General features: G+C 42.1%; 1 protein-coding gene across 5 annotated transcripts in view; it reads left to right on the top strand.

The window, feature by feature from the left end:
• KCNG2 (potassium voltage-gated channel modifier subfamily G member 2) overlaps positions 1–12,130 on the top strand; it is a 232,801-nt gene that overhangs the window by 109,845 nt on the left and 110,826 nt on the right. The gene's annotated exons all lie outside the window — the stretch shown is intronic.

Genomic DNA, 12,130 nt, shown 5'->3' with positions numbered 1-12,130 from the left:
GGAGCAGATAGTAGTCCAAGGCAAGAAGGCCCTCCAAAGAGCAGATAGCCAGAGACGAGGAAGGGCCCCCGAGGAGCAGGTACCCAGAGCGTCTCATGCCAAGTGCAGATTCTGGAACTGGAAGTCCAAAGGATGGAGCGGATTCAGCAATGAGGGAACTCCTTGCTAATTCGTCAAACTGTAGGGCAGGGCAGCATAAGTACAGCAGCAGGATGATATCATCTGGAGGGGACGCCTCTGAGGTTCCCACCATGATGTGTACAAGAGTGGCCCGCATGTGCCTAGGTGAACCCTGAAGCAAGATGGCGGTCGGCAGCGCCCTTGCCGTCCCGGGAATGCCAGACAGGTCGGCGGTGGTTGGCAAAAGCCGCCATTCTTCCATGAGATGACAAGGCAGCAAAGAAAGAGGTGAGCATTAGTGGTCGCAGCCGTCTTCGACTGACGGGCGTAATAGACTGTAGCAAGAGTTCTTATATCTTACTCAACTGCACTTCAGTCAGAATAACTGGAAACGTAATAACAGTAAGCAAATCACAAGAGGAAGCAGTGAATACTGAAACATGAACACAGTCAGCATGGCCATATCATAAGAAAGGTGGTGGCATAGGAATGAAAAAGAGTAGAATGGGTGTTGTATTTGTTTTCTCCAAATGCATTCAATCTGAGAGGATAGGGATTGAATGCAAACAATAATGAAATGATCTGGAGGAAGGGGAGGATCACAAGAAATACGAATCACAAAAGGTGGATTGGTTCATTTCTGGTTCCAGAGCACTGATGAAATAGTGAAAGAATGACTGACTATTCTCATGGTTTTTGGGCATCCTTGTCTACTGAATATGCTCAGCCTAAGCTACACTGCTGTGTCAGAGTAGCCATAAACAGGATTACAAGCTGGTTAAAAGACAGGAAACAGAGAGTAGGATTAAATGGTCAATTTTCTCAGTGGAAAAGGGTAAACAGTGGAGTGCCTCAGGGATCTGTACTTGGACCGGTGCTTTTCAATATATATATAAATGATCTGAAAAGGAATATGACGAGTGAGGTTATCAAATTTGCGGATGATACAAAATGATCAGAGTAGTTAAATCACAAGCAGACTGTGATACATTACAGGAGGACCTTGCAAGACTTGAAGATTGGGCATCCAAATGGCAGATGAAATTTAATGTGGACAAGTGCAAGGTGTTGCATATAGGGAAAAATAACCATTGCTGTAGTTACACGATGTTAGGTTCCATATTAGGAGCTACCACCCAGGAAAAAGATCTAGGCATCATAGTGGATAATACTTTAAAATCGTCAGCTCAGTGTGCTGCAGCAGTCAAAAAAGCAAATAGAATGTTAGGAATTATTAGGAAGGGAATGGTTAATAGAACGGAAAATGTCATAATGCCTCTATATTGCTCCATGGTGAGACCACACCTTGAATACTGTGTACAATTCTGGTCACCGCATCTCAAAAAAGATATAGTTGCGATGGAGAAGGTACAGAGAAGGGCAACCAAAATGATAAAGGGGATGGAACAGCTTCCCTATGAGGAAATGCTGAAGAGGTTAGGGCTGTTCAGCTTGGAGAAGAGACGGCTAAGGGGGGATATGATAGAGGTCTTTAAGATCATGAGAGGTCTTGAACGAGTAGATGTGACTCGGTTATTTTCACTTTCGAATAATAGAAGGACTAGGGGGCATTCCATGAAGTTAGCAAGTAGCACATTTAAGACTAATCGGAGAAAATTCTTTTTCACACAACGCACAATAAAGCTCTAGAATTTGTTGCCAGAGGATGTGGTTAGTGCAGTTAGTGTAGTTGGGTTCAAAAAACGTTTGGATAAGTTCTTGGAGGAGAAGTCCATTAACTGCTATTAATCAAGTTTACTTAGGGAATAGCCACTGCTATTAATTGCATCAGTAGCATGGGATCTTCTTAGTGTTTGGGTAATTGCCAGGTTCTTGTGGCCTGGTTTTGGCCTCTGTTAGAAACAGGATGCTGGGCTTGATGGACCCTTGGTCTGACCCAGCATGGCAATTTCTTATGTTCTTATTCAAACTTTACTAAATAAGTTGTCATTGGATTTTTTGATATATAGTAATTGTAGGCCTATTTTTATGTGGCCTTTTCTTGCAAAGATTATTGAAAATGCAGTCTGGATCCAGTGAAATGATTTTCTTGAACAACAGGACATCTTAGATCAGTTTCAATTTGGTTTCTGGAAGGTATTCAGTACAGAAACCCTGTTGCTATCTAGTTTAGATGTGGTTTTCATAAAGGAATAAGATAAGTGATAGTACTGCTTGACATCTCTGCAGCATTTGATACACTCAGTCATTCCACCTTACGCATTCATTTGGCAGAGATTGGAATGTTGGGTTCAGTATTATGATGCCAAACTCCAGTCCTTGAGCGCCATAAACAGGCCAGGTTTTCAGGATATCAACAATGAATATGCATGAGATAGATTTGCATCCAATGGAGGCAGTTCATGTTCACTGTGGATATCCTGAAAACCTGGTCTGTTTGCGGCACTTGAAGACTGAAGTTCGCCATCACTGGTTTAAGCCGTTCATGTCCAACTTGTACAGCAAGTGACTATTGCTCCTGCCTCCTCTAGATGACATATTGTGACAGTTGGGGTTCCACAGGGGTCTGCGCTGACTGCAGTTTGATGTAACATCTATATGACTCCCCTGTGTAAGCTTTTATCTCACTTTGTGCAGCACCCACATTGCATTCAGCGCTGCTTCATCTTCAGGTTCTTCCAGGCTGAGGGAGACAGTAAGAGTGCACCCTGAGCACCAAATATGACTCACTTCACGTGCTAGAAGCAGCAGCAGTAGAAGGGTTCTGGCAGACACCGGCAGCAGCATTGAAAATAACTGAGCAAGCTGTCTGCTCCACCTGGACTTCTCCCTTCCCCTGCACTTACACAGGGAAGGAGCTGGCCCATCATATTGGGGTCATGTGTGTTTTCACTCCCTCTCTCCCTAACTTTTAAAATTTGCTAGAGAAACTGGTGGGGCTTTCAGTGCTTCCCTACCTCTTCTTTTGCCAATTTGAATCTTCTCCATGTCCATACTGCCTTCTCCACTTTGTACCATGCAAAATATTTGTTAATGTACGTGTGCCTTGGGTGGGAAAAGGCTGGGAAATACTGTTGAACTCTTGTCACACTTCCTGTGGACCTGCTTGTGCTATCTGCCTGGTGTACTGCAGTACAGCATTAATGCTGCTCTCCTCTTTTCCTGTTACACACACGATGCCTGCAGGACTATATAATGATTCCCAAACAGGGAATAAAAAAAGTCAGTGACACTCCGAGAGAAAAATATGAGTATCAAGCTTGCCCAGTAAAACAATGTCTCTTGCCATCTCTCCTAGCTCCTGCATGAAATACTGCTCTTCCCACCCACTGAAACACAGAGGAGCCGTACTTCACAGCGGCTGGCGAGCTGCCACACAATCTTCCTGCCTGTGCTCTCAAGATGCCATTCTCCAGCATTGCAATGTAAACTTGTGGATATGTCTGCATCCAGGCTATTTATGTTTTGTCTGGATCATCCTGAAAAGCTGAGTCAGGTCAGCTCAAGAATCATGATCATAGGAGTGGAAGGAGCCAGCTTTTCACAATCATTGGGGGTGCTAAACTCAACTCAAATCCCTCCCTCCCTGGTCACAGTAAGGGAGTTTGCTCAATGCTGGGGTGCTCAAGCACCTGCTGTACTCACAGAACTGGCTCCAGGTGATCAGAGCTGAATTGTGAGTTAGGCAGATTTGTCCCTCTGCAGCATGTGCTGAATTTATTGTGATGCCATGAATTTTAGTGTCATCTGCAAAACGTGCTGTGTTCCCTTTCTTTTTTTTTCTATTTAATAATCATGATGAAAAGCTGGCATTCCAGTTCCTCTCCTTGTAGCCCTCCACTCTGTACCACCTGGGACTTAGAGTATGTCCTTTAACACTACCCACTGCATCCCACAGCCAACCAACCAACTTTTGACCCCTACATGCTCGTGTGATTTACTGTGACAGCATCACCTGCCAGAAAATATTAAATGCAAATTTATAGCTACACCATTCTCTCTCTCTCTCTCTCTGCCAGCAGTCCCACAAGAATTAACTAGGTTGATTTCACACACTCTTTTTGCCTTAAGTCCATGCAGTAACTCCACTGTTCAAAGAGTTTGCTCATTTTTCTTTAATATTTTTACTGGAATCAGTGTCAGACTAACCATCTCAGGTCTTTTGTTTTGCATGGTCATATTTCCTTGCTGTCAGTCCTCTGCTAACATTCTAATGTCCAGTAATTCCTTATAAGTAAATACAGTAGCAGAGTTATCATGTCGTTTAGTTCCTGTTTTATTCCTGGGTGAATTTCATCCATAGCTTTATGCAGGCTTATCAGTGAGAGTTATTTCTATATTGTACTTCTGCCACGGTCCAGTCGCAACAGTTGGTTTCAGAGATTACTTTAATTGCTACAACAATAATCCTCTACCCTGAAAAAAAATTCAAGTTAATTATAACAGTAATGTAAATTTAAATAGAGCCTTCCAATCCAACAGGAACACAGTGTTTACAAAGGAACATAAGACTTGCCATACTGGGTCAGACCAAGGGTGCATCTAGCCCAGCATCCTGTTTCCAACAGTGGCCAATCCAGGCTACAAGTACCTGGCAGGATCCCAAGGGGTGGATAAATTCCAAGCTGCTTAACTCAAGAATAAGCAGTGGCTATCTGCAACTCTCCCTTAATAATTCTTAATGAACTTTTCCTCTAGGAACTTGTCCAAACGTTTTTTAAACACAGCTATACATAATAGCTTTTACTACATCCTCTAACAACAAATTCCAGAGCTTAATTATGTGTTGAGTAAAAAAATATTTTCTCTTATTAGTTTTAAATGTATTACCCAGTAACTTAATTGTGTGTCCCCTGGTCTTTGTACTTTTCAAAAGAGTAAACAACTGATTAAATTTTACTTGTTCCATTCCACTCATTATTTTATAGACCTCTGTCATATCTCCCTTCAGCCATCTCTTCTCCAAGCTGAAGAGTCCTAACCACTTTAGTCTTTCTTCATAGGGGAATTGTTCCATCCCCTTTATCATCTTGGTCGCCCTTTTCTGTACCTTTTCTAATTCTGCTATATGTTTCTTGAGATGTGATGACCAGAACTGAACATAATACTCAAGATGAGGTCACACCATGGAGTGACACAGAGATATTAGGATATTCTCTGTTTTATTCTCCATTCCTTTCCTAACAATCCCTAACATTCTGTTTGCTTTTTTGGCTGCTGCTGCACACGAAGCAGATTTCAACATATTTTCAACGATGATACCTAAATCCTTTTCCTGAATGGTGACTCCTAATGTGGAACCTTGCATTTTGTAGCTATAATTTGGGTTACTCTTCCCTAAGTGCATCACTTTGCACTTGTCTACATTAAATTTAATTTGCCATTTGCATGCCCAGTCTCCCAGGTTTGCAATGTCCTCTTGCAATTTCTCACAGTTCTCTTGTGATTTGACAACTTTGAATAATTTTGTGTCATCAGCAAATTTGATACCCTTGCTTTTTGTTCCCATTTCCAGGTCATTTATAAATATATTAAAAAGCATCAGTCCCAGAACAGATCCCTGGGGCACTCCATTATTCACCTTTGCCCATGTGGGAAAATCTACCATTTAGCCCTATTCTCTGTTATCTTTTAACCAAATGGCAATCCACAATAGGACACTGCCACCTATCCCATGACTTTCTAATTTCCTAAGAAGTCTCTCATGAGGGACTTTGTCAAATGCTTTCTCTAAATCCAGATATACTATATCAACTGGCTCACCTTCAACCACATGTTTATTTACACCTTCAAAAAAATGTAACACATTTGTGAGGCAAGACTTCCCTTGGCTAAATCCATGTTGGCTTTGTCCCATTAAACTATGCTTATCTATATTTCAGCAATTTTGTTCTTTATGATAGTTTCTACCATTTTGCCTGGCACAGACGTTAGACTCACTGGTCTGTAATTTCCTGGATTGCCCCTTAATCCCTTTTTTAAAATTGGTGTTACAATGGCAACCTTCCAGTCTTCAGGTACCATGGATGCTGTTATTGATCGTTTACAAATATCTAATAGCAGGTCTGAAATTGTATTTCTCAGTTCTTTCAGCACTCTGAGATGTATTACATTTGGTCCAGGTGGTTTGCTCCTCTTTAGTTTGTCAATTTGCCCTGATACGTCTTCCAGGTTCACTGAGATTTGTTTCAATTCTGCACCATGTGCATCAGAAGAGGACTAAAAGGCTCATCTGCAGCCCCCCCATTCCAGGTGATTTGCTACTCTTTAATTTCTCAATTTGCCCTAGTACATCTTTCAGGATCACTGAGATTTGTTTCAGTTCCTCTGAATCATCACCTTTGAATATCAATCCTGGCATGAGTATATCACTGAAACAAAGCGGAAGCCGATCCAAATTGTGTTTTGTCTGGATCATCCTGAAAAGCTGAGTCAGGTCAAGTCAAGAATCATGATCATAGGAGCGGAAGAAGCCAACTTTTCAAAATCATTGGGGGAGCTAAATTCAACCCAAATCCCTCCCTCCCTGGTCACAGTAAGGGAGTTTGCTCAATACCGGGGTGCTCAATGGGCTTATTCCAATAAAGGCTACTTTTACACCGATCACCTTTGTTTCTTCGCTTATGAGTATATCACTTACATTTTCCTCAGTGAATTAATTTAGGCTATGTATAAATATTTAGTAAAATAAAACAGGAACTAAGCGACATGATAACTCTGCTATGGCTTTGTATTCACTTAGGGAATACAAAGCTATGGCTTTGTATTCCCTTGCTCCTTCTACCCCTTGATAATCGAATGGTCCAATTGACTCCCTAGCAGGCTTTTTACCTCGAAATTCCTGAAAAAAATTTTATTATGAGTTTTTGCTTCCACGGCAAGCTTCTTTTCAAATTCTCTCTTTGCCTTCTCTATAATTGCTTTGCATCTGACTTGCCATGCTTATGCTGTTTCCTGTTTTCTTCATTTGGATTCCTTTTCCATTTCTTGAAAGATGTTCTTTTAGAAATTATAGCCTCTCTCACCTTACTTTCCTACCATGGCGGTGGTCGTATAGCCTTCTTTCCATCTTTTCTAATGTGTGAATACATCTGTTTGGGACTTCCAAGATGGTATTTTTAAACAACATCAATGCCTGATCTAAACTCTTAACCTTTGCAGTTGTTCCTTTCAGTTTTTTCCTAACCATTTTCCTCATTTTATCAGTCACCTTTTTGTAAGTTATATGTTGTCACACTAGATTTCTTTTTTGTGCTCCCTCCAGTTATTAAGTCAGATTTGATAATGTTGTGATCACTAATGCCAAGTGGCTCCAACACGTTTACCTCTCGAACCAAATCCTGTGTTCCACTAAGGATTAGGTGTAAAATAGTTTCCCCCCCTTGTTGGTTTTTGTACCAGCTGCTCCATGAAGCAGACATTTATTTCAACTAGGAAAATCACCCATTATTACTGTGCTGCTGATTTTGTTAGCTTCCCTAATTTATTTTAGCATTTCATTGTCTGTTAATTCATTCTGGCCAGGTGGATGGTAATGTACCCCCACTACTATTTTATTCCCTTTTTCACCTAGAATTTCTATCCATAAAAATTCAACATTGCATTTTGTTTCTTGCAAAACTTTTATCCTGTTTGAATCAATGCTCTCTTTAACATATAGTGCCACCCCTCCACCAATTTGATCCATCCTATCATTTCAATATTATTTGTACCCTGGTATCACAGTGTCCTATTGGTTATCCTCCTTCCATCAGGTTTCTGAGATGCCAATTATATCTACCTCTTCATCCAGTGCTAAAATTCTAACTCTCCCATTTTATTTTTTAGACTTTGAGCATTTGTATATAGACATTTCAAAGTACATTTCTTGTTTGCATTAGCAACCTACTCATCAGTTGACTGGGGTAATTTGGAATCTTTCTGCACTTTACTTAAAGGCTCTTGGTCCCCTTTGGAATTTATTGCAACCTTTCTACTGGGGTGTCCTCTTTTCCCTGTTCTCTTAGTATCCTTCAAAGATACATCATTCAGAACCATATGCTTCTAAGCGACTATCGGCTTTCCCCCATCATCTAGTTTAAAAGCTGTGCTATTTCCTTTTTAAAGGTCAGTGCCAGCAGCCTGGTTCCACTCTGGTTAAAGCGGAGCCCATCATTCGGAAAAGGTCCCCTTTCCCCAAAATGAAGGCCAGTTCCTAACAAATCTAAAACCCACTTCCTTGCACCATTGTCTCATCCACACATCGAGACTTTGGAGATCTGCTTGCCTTTGGTGTCATGCATGTGGAACGGGGAGCATTTCAGAGAATGCTACCCTGGAGGTTCTGGATTTCAGCTTTCTACCTAAAACCCTAAATTTGGCTTCCAGAACCTCTCTCCTGCACTGTCCTATGTCATTAGTACCCACATGTACCAAGACAGCCGGCTCCTCCCCAGGCCGATACAGTACGGTGCATGATAACGATTGTATAATTTTAGAATTCGATCCTCTGTAAACTGTTGTGATGACAAAACTGAATGACGGTATATAAAACTCGATAAATAAATAAATAAATAAATATCTAAAATCCTATCTATGTGATGCGTGAGGTTCACCATCTTCTCACCAGTCAGGCAAGTTACCAAACAATCTGCAAATGCCCACCAATCATTCAGCTATCAACCTTCCTAGTAACTGAATCACCAGCTATAATGGCCATCCTAACTCTTCCCTCCTGGGCACGTGCCCCTAGAGACCTATGCTCAGTGCGAGAGGATACTATATCATCTTGAGGGCAGGTCTTAGCTATAGGATTGCTTCTTGCCTTATCAAGCTGATGCTCTCCTTCCAGGTGACCTTTCTCCTCCAAAGCAGCACAGGGGCTACCAGATTGGAGGTAGGACTTCTCTTCTATGTCCCTGAAGGTCTACTCTATATACCTCTCTGTCTCCCTTAGCTTCCCCAGATCTGCCACTCCAGCCTCCAGAGATCGGACTCATTTTCTGAGGGCTTGGAACGTTCTGCACTTAGTGCACACGTTAAACCTCTCGACAGCTGGGAGATAATCATACATGAGGTGCTCAGTGCAAAAGACTGGAAAGCCTCCCTCTTGCTGCTGGACTACTTCCTGCATCATAATTTTGTTGATTTGTTATCGATTTAAAATTTCTAAGGGAGCAGGGATGTAAAGCTAACCTAAAGTACTTTTAGTCTATGGATTTATTTTATATGTCTGGCAATGACCCTCAAAACACTACAATGAATCTACCTATATCTTCCTAGTTACCCACCTTATTAACTCTTGTTTTGAATCTGCAACACATTACTCCTACCAAACACAATTACCATGTAAAATCAAAACATATAAAACCAAATAAAAACAGATACGTTCTAGTAAACAGATAAGGTATATATAGCAAGGTAAATGGATAGAGTATAGAAAGTTTGAGGTGCATGTGCTTCTGGGCTTCTGGAAGCTGGGGCTGTGGAGTTTGAAGCCTGGATGGCCTGCTGTGACCTCTGGAGCCCTCTCCCAGGGACTGCTGGGTAGAATACACAGATGAGCCTTCTGGTCCTCTTCTACATTTTTTTTTTTTTAATATTCAGAAACATGATGTAGCCACCTCCAGGGTGGATGACTTGGCAACTCATACAGGCCAATACAGTACGGTGCGCTCGGCCGAGCACATTGTTTAGCACGCGTTTGGCCGCGCATTTTTTACATGCGTCTATTAAGTAATAGACGCATGTCGAAAATGCACGGCCAACCTCCCGGGATAGTTGTCCGGGATGCTGAAACTAAAATATGCGGCCAAGCCGCACATTTTACTCTCGGAATTTAACACCTGCCCAAGCACAGGCATTAAATTCTGAGCAACCCAGAAAAGTGTACAGAAAAGCAGAAAATACTGCTTTTCTGTAAACCCTTCGACTTAATATCCTAGCGATATTAAGTCGAAGGAACCAAAACAAAAAAAGGTACAAAAATTTAAAAAATCTGTCCCCCGCTCATCGGTTAGCAAAATGGACGCTCAATTTTACTGATGTTCATTTTCCTAAGGTGGCTGTCAACAGGTTCGAAAACGGACACCGGTAAAATTGAGCGTCAGTTGTCGGACCCGCTGACAGCCACCTCTACCGCTAATAAGGAGGCACTATTGTCCCTAGCGCCTCCTTATTAGTGCACCACCTAATTTAAATACTGAATCGCGCACCCAGGACAGGTGCCTGGGTGCGCGTCTGGAAAGCGAGCACTCAACACGGAGCGCTCGCTCTCCCGCATTTCTTACTGTTATCAGCCTGATTGCTGGCAAGCAGTCTGCCTATAAGCTTCTAGAAGGGAGGAAGAACAGTGTTATGAGGATTATCACTTACAGGCCTTATCTACCATCATAATCTGAAGACAGTTTTTGACAACCTTACTCGGGTAACTAAACGGTTATCATCGGTTGAAAGCTTCCCTTCTCTGTGGGTAAAAGTACCCATGCTGCAAAGGAATGGGGTGAGGGCAGAGTTGGCAGACAATGCATAGGGAGTTCATTTTGAAATCACCTTGCCTGCTTTGCAGTGCTGACTTTGACCCTGTTGTAAAACAGGGGCAAAGTTCGTGGGTGCAAAAATATCAGCAGTGTCAGCTGGCTTTAATTTTCAAAGGGAAAATCCACAGGGTGCTTTGTACTGGCAAGCCTGCAAACAAGCTGCCAATTTGAATAACTATCCCCTCTGTTTCTACAGTTGGATAAACTGATGCATTGGGAGGTGAAGCAAGTTTTCTTACTGTAAATGGTGTTCTCCATAGACAGCAGAAATGAATTAGCCATGACACTTGATGTCATCCGACGGTGCCAGATAGGCCCTTCTCCCCTAGCTCATAGAGCTTTTTCAGTGAGTTCCCACATGGGTGCTCCCTCATAAGCCCCTCAGTCGATTTAGAGCTTAGCTTTAGCTAGATAGTTGACTATTCAGGGAGGCAGGCAGGTAATAAACATGGCTAATTCATCCTGCTGCCTACAGAGAACACCATTTATGATAAGCAAACTTGCTTGCTCTGTTGATAGGCAGGGCTGATTTAGCCATGACACATGGGGAGTCCCAGGCCGAGGGCTGCAGTGTAACACTTACTGAAAAAGCAATCTGGGCCCGACCATGAAGAGTGAGCAGGCTGCACAAAACTGCTAGTCCAGATTTACTGTCACTTTTTGACAGATTGTCCAGCCAGTAATGGGATGTGAAGGTGTAAAATGACAACAAAGTTGCAGCTTTGCAGATGTCCTCAATAGGCATGGCTCATAGATGAGCCAATGATGCAGCCATGGCTCTCACTTGTTGAGCCTTAAAAGAGTCTAGGATATGGAGGCCAGCGAGAGCATAAAAATGTGTGATTCAGTCTGCTAGCCAATTGGACAGAGTATGCTTGGAAACTGTTATGCCTAAATGATTAGGATTATAAGAGATGAATAGTTGTGATGTGGCTGAGTTCTTTTGATAGTAAGTTAAGACCCTCTAGCTGTCCAATGAATGAAGGGCCTTTTCTCCTTTGTGTGCATGCAGCCTTGAAAAAATGTAACATGATGGCTTTGTTTATATGAAAAGCTGACGTCGCTTTTGGCAGAAACTTGGGGTGGGTACAGACCACCACCCTATTGTGAAAGAACTGCATATACGGAGAGTTAATGAACCAGTGTATGAAATTTGCTGACTCTCCTAGCTGATGTGATCACAAGAAAGAATAACACTTTCCATGTGAGAACCTTCAGTGAAGCTGACTTCAACAGTTCAAAGGGTGGCTTCATAAACTGCACCAGTACCACATTAAGATCCCATGGCATTGGTGGTTTGGCTACCACACGTTTCGTAAGCCATAAGCCTTTCATGAACTTTGGCACTAAAAGAAGAGTGGATATTGATTTTTCCTCCATTTGAATTTGGTAAACTGCTATGGCACTGAGAAGCACCTTAACCGAAGACGTACTGATACCCAAGGAGGAAAGAGAGAATAAGAAAAGAAGCAGTTCCTGTGGTTTGCAAGCAAAAGGGTCCAGGGAGCTCTAACACTAGGATGAAAACCATT

The sequence above is a fragment of the Rhinatrema bivittatum genome, chromosome 2 (genome assembly GCF_901001135.1).
Source record: "Rhinatrema bivittatum chromosome 2, aRhiBiv1.1, whole genome shotgun sequence".
NCBI classification, from domain to species: domain Eukaryota; kingdom Metazoa; phylum Chordata; class Amphibia; order Gymnophiona; family Rhinatrematidae; genus Rhinatrema; species Rhinatrema bivittatum.
The sequence above is the reverse complement of the archived record's forward strand: the minus strand, read 5'-3'. Positions and strand labels throughout refer to the sequence as shown.